Source organism: Hibiscus syriacus, unplaced genomic scaffold, assembly GCF_006381635.1.
Source record: "Hibiscus syriacus cultivar Baekdansim isolate YM2019G1 unplaced genomic scaffold, ASM638163v2 tig00003551_pilon, whole genome shotgun sequence".
Taxonomy (NCBI): domain Eukaryota; kingdom Viridiplantae; phylum Streptophyta; class Magnoliopsida; order Malvales; family Malvaceae; genus Hibiscus; species Hibiscus syriacus.
Window position 1 is genome coordinate 78,676 of NW_024061978.1, and position 8,973 is coordinate 87,648.

At 33.5% G+C, this 8,973-nt stretch overlaps 2 pseudogenes; one reads left to right on the forward strand and one right to left on the reverse strand.

The window, feature by feature from the left end:
• Positions 1–4,027: 4,027 nt before the first annotated feature.
• On the forward strand, positions 4,028–5,141 carry LOC120179225 (annotated as a pseudogene).
• A 769-nt stretch (positions 5,142–5,910) lies between these two features.
• Positions 5,911–8,633, reverse strand: LOC120179174 (annotated as a pseudogene).
• Positions 8,634–8,973: the final 340 nt, after the last annotated feature.

Here is an 8,973-nt window from a genome sequence, read left to right on the forward strand (position 1 = left end):
TATATTAATGTTTCCGATCAGATCATCAGATTATTACTGTTGAATTTGCACCTCATTTAAAGGTTTAAGAGGACAATAATTGCACTTCCATCTTTGTTCTTTTCTCTGTTGCTTATACTTGAAAAAAGTGTGACCGATTGAGACAAGACGATAAGAAAAGAAAAAGGTCCACCTCCCACAAGAAGAAATAATAGCAATAATTGAAGCTTTTTTCTGAACTTGAATCGGACTAGGCCCACGCTGTTAGCCCATATTCACTGGTATGTAGTTTTTTTCTTTATACTCAATTTATTTACATTTATCGGTCGTCTTTCGATAGTTAAATTTTATCTTTTGGTATATAATGTGATATTTTCGCATCTATTTGTGTTCTGTTTTAATATATATTTTTTTACTTTTTTTTCTTTTCTTGTATGGTCTTTATTTATATTAAATAGTTAATTTTTCGTATTAATGGCTATATGATTATGTTTAATTTATAAATTTAATTGTAATCTCTCATTGCAAAGTTAGGTATTTTTCTTTCTTAATAAATTATCTGTTTTTATTCTGTTAAAAAATAAAAAAATTATTTGTTTTGTTTAAAGTTTTTTTTATCTTAATTGAAAAGTTTTTTATCTTAATTGATTTTTTTATTCAAAATAAGTATAAAATATTTTATTCCGTAATTACTTTCAAGTCATCCACTGTCATTCACTATTGATGAGTTTTCAAGTTTCAAGTTTTGTGTATCCAACCATCATTAAAAGCAAAGTCAATAGTATTTTGAGATAATCATTTTTTAGAGTTGCGAAATTGATTTACTTGCGGTAAATTTTTTGCAAAAAAAAAAATAAAACATGAAGAGACATAAATCTAATGATACACAGATACAAATTTTATGACCTGACGTCTTTTAATATACTAATAAAATAATAATAAAAAAAAACATATCGTAAAAATATTAATAAAATAAATTAGAGTGAGTAAAACAGAAACAATTTGAAAGTTGAATGATGAATGATGTGATTTACCCATAAAAACGATACATACAGTTATATTTTTACTAGCACGTTACTATAATAAATCTAAACTTAACGTTAAATATGTTTTTGAAACAAAATAAGTCTAGGTATCAAAACAAAATAAATAATAGTTTAGATACTAACATGTAATTTACCCTTAAAAAATCACGATAAAACAATAATATATCAATCAACTAATACCATTTGTAAAATTTTAAAATCACATATTGATATTTTTTTTCTAAAAAAGTACGAGTGAACTATACTCATATTGTGTTTTTATACATAATTTTCATTTCGGGTCCAAAGTTCACATTCTAATAATTTTATTAATTATCGATATATGTTTTATTAATCTATTAATTTATAAAACTATGCTCTTAATTTTGTTTACTATGTTTGAATTTGAACCTTAATTTTATTAAAAAAATTAATACGTTATCTCACTTAAACAATAACTTATTTGATATGATGGACAAATATTACCATGTATGAATACGTTGCAAAATATCCTAGATGAATACAATTGATTGGATACTTATTTAAATTAAAATATTATTACTTAAATTACCGAAAATAATTTAAAGACACAATTAAAAATATGAAAGCAATTATGGGCTTTTTTATTAATATCCACGTCCACTTTAAACAACGAATCAAATATTCGAAAATAAAAATAATATCTTTTTAATATTATGAATTAATTATAAGGTAATACTTTATAATCATTAATAATGTACACACTCTATAAATATAAATATTAAAATTTAAAATTTCAAAAATAATATTTTTAATAACTAAAATTACTAAATGAATTGATCTAGAAATAATTAAAATATTGTAAATATATATTATATGAGCGAAATTTTGGGAAAATTAAGATTTTAAAAGAAACAAAAAGATCATTATCCAAGCCCAACAAACTTAAACAGAAAAAAAACGGAAAATTGAAGGCAGAAGCCGACGTGTGCATTACGAAGCGTAAAACCCTCCGGATTTTATACATATTTAAAAAAATTCAATTTTTAATTAAAAGAAAAAAGGAGAGAGAAAAAAAAGGAAAGAAAATTATTTACCAGCCGAAGGCTAAAACAAAAGCCGCCATTTGAAAAACCATCTGCTATTTGCCATTTCTAGAGAGGGAGGGAGGGAGGGAGTGTACAGTGACAGTGAGGGAAGCAAGCACTTTCGAAAACGACGCCATTGACGGAGTTTCCTGAGAAACCCTGTCAAATTAAACCCTAATTTTTGTTGGATGAGGTTCGGCTTTGCCGCTCTTTGATTTCTTCTCCCCTTTGTTTTTTTGGTCGATATATTTATTTTTTGTTGATTAAGATGATCAAGTTTGGCTTTGTTTATGTTAATGTGAGTTTTATTTGTTTGATTTCTAAGCTTTTTTTTCATGAATTAATAATCCAGATAAGGAGAAGAATGAAAGAGGAAAGGTTAAAATTTATCTTATTATTTTTGGGTGGGGGTTGATTTAAAATTGTTGAGAAGTTTTATTAGAAACGTATAGGACTGTAGATTTTTAACAATGTTTATGTTTTTTATGTATCCTACTTGCAGGTGTTGAGAGAAATGTGAGCACCGTTGTAGATAATGGATAGAGCGGGATATTAGAACTTGAGGTCTGGATTAGTCAGTGGTAGTATATAGATTTCAATGTGTGGATATTGAAGCTAATTTAGACAAGTATGCCTTGTCCGTGAAGAATTTGAATGCTATTTCTGCTTTATTGTAGCATTTAGGCATTTGATTGTAACTTAACCTCACATGTTTGCTGATTTTAATTTATCTTTGATGTTTATGTTGTGTAAAAGAAGAGTTTGTAGAACAATAATGTTGTATTTTTAAGTTCAGGTTAATATGAAATTAGTGTTGATTTTCTTATGTCTGCTTTCGTATGATTCATGGATTGGTACTTTTCATGTGCATTTTTTTAGGATTTTGATTTTGTTGGTCTTAAGCTCCTGGTTCATCTGTTTTTCTTAATGCTTGGAATATTGATGTTTGCTTCATTTTTAACATTCTAATTTATGTATGATATTTCACTTAGATAGACTAACCTGCTCTGTTGGAAGTTGAATAGCTTCATTGATTTTTTTTGTTATCTAAACTTGTTTCATAAAGCATAGCATGGAGAGGATTTTGTGGCTCTGTTATTCAAAAGGTTTTGATCTTGGAGTGTATTACTTTGACTCAATTTCCTCTGACAAAAACTTATCCATTAAGAGCCTTGGACACTTTTTCCTGTGGAACCATCTATAGAAAATAAAAATAAAAATCTATTCCGTTTAGAAGGTCTGCAAGACGTCAGGAGATTGGGAATTGATTCTTTATCTTTAGGCATCTAATGGATCTAATAAAAATAAAAATTCAAGTCTCAGACCACTTTTGTTTCATATGAAACTTTGTAGAACTTACTGTTCTCTTGATGCTATTTCATTTAACTTTTGCTTTACATGAACAGTAATTACATGTTGTTCACTCTGACTGTAGGCCATATTTGGGTGATTCAGAGTTTTCCCGTCTGACCCCTACTTGCTCTTAAAATGAATACAAGAAACAGTCCGGTAGGTAGGGGCCAGATTTCAAGGAAAAATAAGGGTGAGGGGACACATTGGATTCTCATTGCTGGTGGTGCTTTGCTAAGTACCTTATCAGTCCGACTTGGTTACAAGCTGAAGCAGGCACTTGACTCAAAGCAACAAGATACTGTTACTGCCAGCTTGAAAGGTATATATATATATATCTGTTGCTCCAATAATTTGTATTGAATAGATAAGTGTTATAATTTGGAGTTTATTACAGGGAATGGAGCTTCTGACAGAAGGAGATCACAGGTTGCCGCTTACATTCAAACATGTATTCTTTCTGAAGAAGATGATGGTTGTTTCAATTGCATGTCAGGTGTGATGCAGCTATGTTACTGTTTGAGATGTCCAAAGCCTTTTATTTTTCACCTTTCAAAGATTCTGTTGTGGTCTTTCGAGTTGGATGATAAAAGTGAAGGAATAGAATTGTATGAATCCTCTAGTTTGGTTTCTTTCCCGAAATCTCTTTTCTTTGTGTTTGTATTTCTCTCTGCCCTCATGATCCACTTCATATTGGGAGGCAGGTCTGTTCCTTGCCATTCTTACTTTGGCTAATCATAGGTTCATGTACTCTCTAATGCTTCATAGATTCATGTACAGGAGTTGAAAACATGGGTGAGAAGCACCCATCCAACGGTCAGATGTTGCCCGAATCTGAAGTTGCTCTCCCTCTAGTGACAGTTCCCACGTTGAGTTCAACAAGGATAATGGTGTATGTGGGCATCATCTCCGGATCGTCTTGAGTTACCTCCGAAGCCATTCCACCATTCTAACTGCTCTGACTCACCATGTGTCTCAGAATCAGGCTCTGACATATTTAGCAAACGGGAAGTGATACAGAAAACTAAGGCAACAGTTGAAAAGAAGAGATGATATGATTTTGGAGATGCAGGATCAGATTATGGAGCTGCAGAATTCAGTGAATGATCAAGTGGCACACTCAACTGACTTACAATCGCAGCTGGACGCAGCACAAAGACTTGTTCGACTCCGAGAGAAATCCAAAGGTGAGGAAGGTAATTGCAGATCACTGTGTAGGACACGTCGGCACGAATAAGAAAACATCAACCGATACAGCTTGGCCGTCTGACACAAGAAATGGACATGCCAATGGGTATCTTGATGTGGAAAGCAACTCAGGCTCCCCTGAGAAGGGAAGGGGAGATGGGGAGAGAATCGAGATGCTGAAGAGAGAAGTAGGAGAGTTGAAAGAGGTAATAGAAGGAAAAGAATTTTTGTTGCAGAGTTACAAGGAGCAGAAAATGGAGCTTTCCATGAGATGAGTTGCAGCAGAGACTGGATTCTCAGCTCCCCAACATTTTGTAGATACGTTCAAGATTTGTGCATTCTTGCCTGTTTTTCCCTGTTTCTTTATTCGATTTGAGGTTAAGGAAATGTCTCTCCTTTTTTCTCCTTTCTTGTGTCGGGTTTAAGTTAGATGTTGGATGATATGTTCCTTTGCTTGTGCATCTGTATGTATGGGAGAGAAAGAAAGGGGAAAAACGAAGCAGTAGGCACCATTATATTGGTTTGGTATTTACCTTTCTCTTGCTTAGCGTGTGCCTTATTTCCTATACAAACTAGAAATCAAGTTTTGTCAGACCTCTTTTTGGTAAATTATATAATAAAATTATATTCTAAAAAATCTAAAGCAATTAAAATAACACATGTTTATTGATTTGATTCGTCATTTTTCTTAAAATCAACAATGAGCATATATTAACCATTAAATAATAAAAATAAGATAATATAAAAAGTAATTTAAAAGCTTCATTCAAATAACTTTAAAAACTAAAAGTATTTTTTTTATAAATTCTAAATATGATCCTACATAAAAAAGACAGTACTCCAAATGGGTTAGGACTCGTACATAAAAAATATGAGAGAACAAAATTGAACAATATGACCAATCGAAATGTATTTGCTAATACAATTAAATACTATAATTGGTGATAAAAAAAAATAAGCATCAACTCTAACATAAAATTAATTATAATGTTGACAAATAGAAAAATTATCTTTCCTTTTTAGAAGGATAAGACAATTTCATTGAAAAAACAATAACATATAGGGGTATTCACTAACCAAGATGGTTTAAAAGGATAAATGGAGTCTCAAGCGCTCATCAGGAACTCAATACTTGCTTTTGCTTGCTAAGACAACATAAATACAATCTGACACAAGGTAATGAAAATGTTACATAAGCTTTTACTAGTTTTCTTTCACAAATTAAGTTAAACGAAAAAAAAAAAGATGGAAACGCAGACATCAAATGCCAATAATCACCACCATTCATGACTCATCTACTGTCAAGTCAAACTCCCCACTTCACATTCATTCTGCTCTCCATTGTCGGTCTCTTCGTCATTTAAGAAATCTTCAGATGGCTCCTTTTCGTCCCTCTGTGCATTGTTCCCCCACCCATTCATCATCTCATCAGGACTTACACCTGTGCCTGCTCCCAATGTCATGACTCATTGGAAGGTTGCCTCCCTGAGATCCGAGTGCATTTGCCCTTATAGGACCTCGGACCAGTATTTCAGCATGGGCTTGGGATTCTGCTCGAGCTTGCTCTGCCTGCACCATTGCTGCCATTCGCATCTTAGCCTCGTTAGCCTCCCGACCAGCCTTCTCCCTAGATTCTATTTCTGATCTCAACTCGAGCATGGCTCTCTTCTCTTCCTGCAGAAGAGCCTGCTCAACCATCAACCTTTCCTCGGATCGGAATTCCCCTGCGGCTCGTTTGCGAGATATTATGTTGAAGGCAAGTGCCTGTTTCTCGAATGTGGCTGTGAACTCTGCAACTTTGGCAGCAATGTTGCGATCCCACTGTTGGGAGCGAGATGGCATCTGGCCAGTTGGGTCAGAATCGAGAATCTGTCATCCCTCTGCCTCATAATCTGCTACAACATGGTAAGGTAGTAACCTGCACATTTTCATGAAATACACTTTGAAAAACATAAAGCAAGAAACCATTTAATCACAACTGTTGTAATGCAAATTCTTCAAGTACAAAGAGAGCTCAAATTACCACTACTTTATCAATACCTGGCAATAAATTACACAAATATTCCAAGATCTATTTGATATGAATTACTAAAATCTCAATTTACACAGATAAAAAAATACCTTACACGTGATAATGACAACAAACTACACTGCCAGGTCTATTATCCTCCATAGGATGAAGTGATTCAAGTGACAAGCAAACAAATCTTGCCTTCTTATCCTTAACTATGTTCCCTTTCTTCCAACTACAGTTTGTAAAATACCCTCAATCTTGACCATATACCTTATGAAATGAAAAAGGAATACCCAAAACATAGATACTTAAAAGCATAGAACCAATACCATCCAAAGGTCGGAGTTTAAGAGCTAGGTCAGTGTGTCATACATTTGTACTGTAATCCTGTCCTCAAATGCGATTCAACAATAGCTATTGTCTTCAGTTCATACCGCCTCTATATCAATAAACTAAAACAAAGACTATTTCCAATAACCGACACAACTAATAGATGCAGCTGAGCTCAATGCAATCAGGAAGACGCAGTTTTAAGAATATAATTTCAAGTAACTTTGAATGTTACTGGTTTTCATTTATTTATTTGTTTCACTTCTTCCCATGAGATAGATGATAAAGCAAACCAAGAAGAAACCGTAATGGAACGGATTTCTAAAAACGGAATATATTTCCAAACATAAACATCTAGAATAAGGTTCTAACCGATTCTGTCTCCTATTTTCTAGGAAACCATGCAAAAGTTAATTTACTAAGTACTTGTCATACACATGTATATAAATCCCACAATTCTTGCCAACAATTTGCCATGTGTCACAACGCATCAACAAATTTTCTGTCTTATGCATATAAATTTCAATTAATTAATGCATACATGCAAAATATTGTACTCTTCTACATATATGCCATCAACCTCAGACTAATTAGGTTTAAAAAACGTGACTACAGGAAACAAACCAGCATTATCCACCGCATAGTTTCTGAAAATCTCATTTACAACAATATTTCACCATGTGAGAAAGCACCCCAATATCCAACATAACTTGTTCCAAATCTTATTGATGGCCTTATAATTCTAGTCCACTGTACCACCGAAAGTAATGGCATTCAAACCCTAATTCTCTAGCAGAAATGACAATATGCAATGATTACACTATAAAACTGCTCAAATTCGCACAAACTTCAACTAGAAAATAGCAAATAAGCCCCTATAGATATTTTTACAAATGCCACAAATGCAAGCGAAATTTCAATAATATGGTAGACAGATCATGTATTCAAAAATCACATATTTTCATCATTATTTTTAGCGCCGGGCTTTTCACCTTTACTTAAACAAACTAACGAAGCAACAAGTATCTATTTTCCCCCATTCCAAACATTATCATTTTTTTCATTTCCATACCAACCAGCACATAAAGAACAAAAGAATCGGCAACAAACCCAGAATTCATTTCTCAAAAGTTCAGAGAATCTCCAGACAACTCTCACATGCATCTTCAGGGAAGAAAAAGGTCGTTTGAAATCAGGGTGACAAACACGCAAGGCATCCTGATAAGCCATCTGGAGTTCCGCTTGGTTCAAAGGTCGGATCTGCTTCTGCTGCTGCAGCGTTGTTGTGTTGCTGCTGCTGCTGCGGTGGATGTGATTGTGGAGGTTGCTGCGGTGGCTGTTTGCGAACTAGGGGCGGAATTAGGGTTAGGATTGGGGCAGAATTAGGGTTTTGGTGGATGTTAATAGGACGATTGGGAAGAACACCGGATCGTACGTAAATGGGCATCAATGTTGGAAGGGAACCGAGAAATCGCCTGTTGTTGTTGTTGATGATGTTGGGCCTGTTTCTGAAGCTGTTGTAAGAGAAGCATTTGCTGCTGTTGCTGTTGCTGTTTCTGTTTCTGTAAGAGAAATTGCTGCTGCTGCTGAGTCATTGACTTATCTTCCTCCATTTCCACAATGCTTGTTTTTGCTTTTCTTCCTCAATGAAATCTGTGATTTCTCTTTTGTAAAACAAATTTCGCGAAATAAATTAGTTAATGTACTATCTTTTCGGAATCGTTAAATAGTGTTTGGTTCTGATTAATTAAAAAAGGCAAAAAAGCATTAAAGGTCCTGTACTTTTGAAAAAAGCCAATGTGCCCCTAGTATTTATTGTTTCTCTCAATGTGACCCTTCAATTTAGAAAATAAATATAATGTGATCATTTGACTAACGTTTTTCGTCGCTGACATTATAGTACTAGCGTGTCAATTCGTGATGTTGATGTGACAATCAATATGTCATATTTGAGTTATCAATTTAATTTGTCATTTCATCCACCACGTTAATCTGTTACTATAAATTATTATGTCAGCAC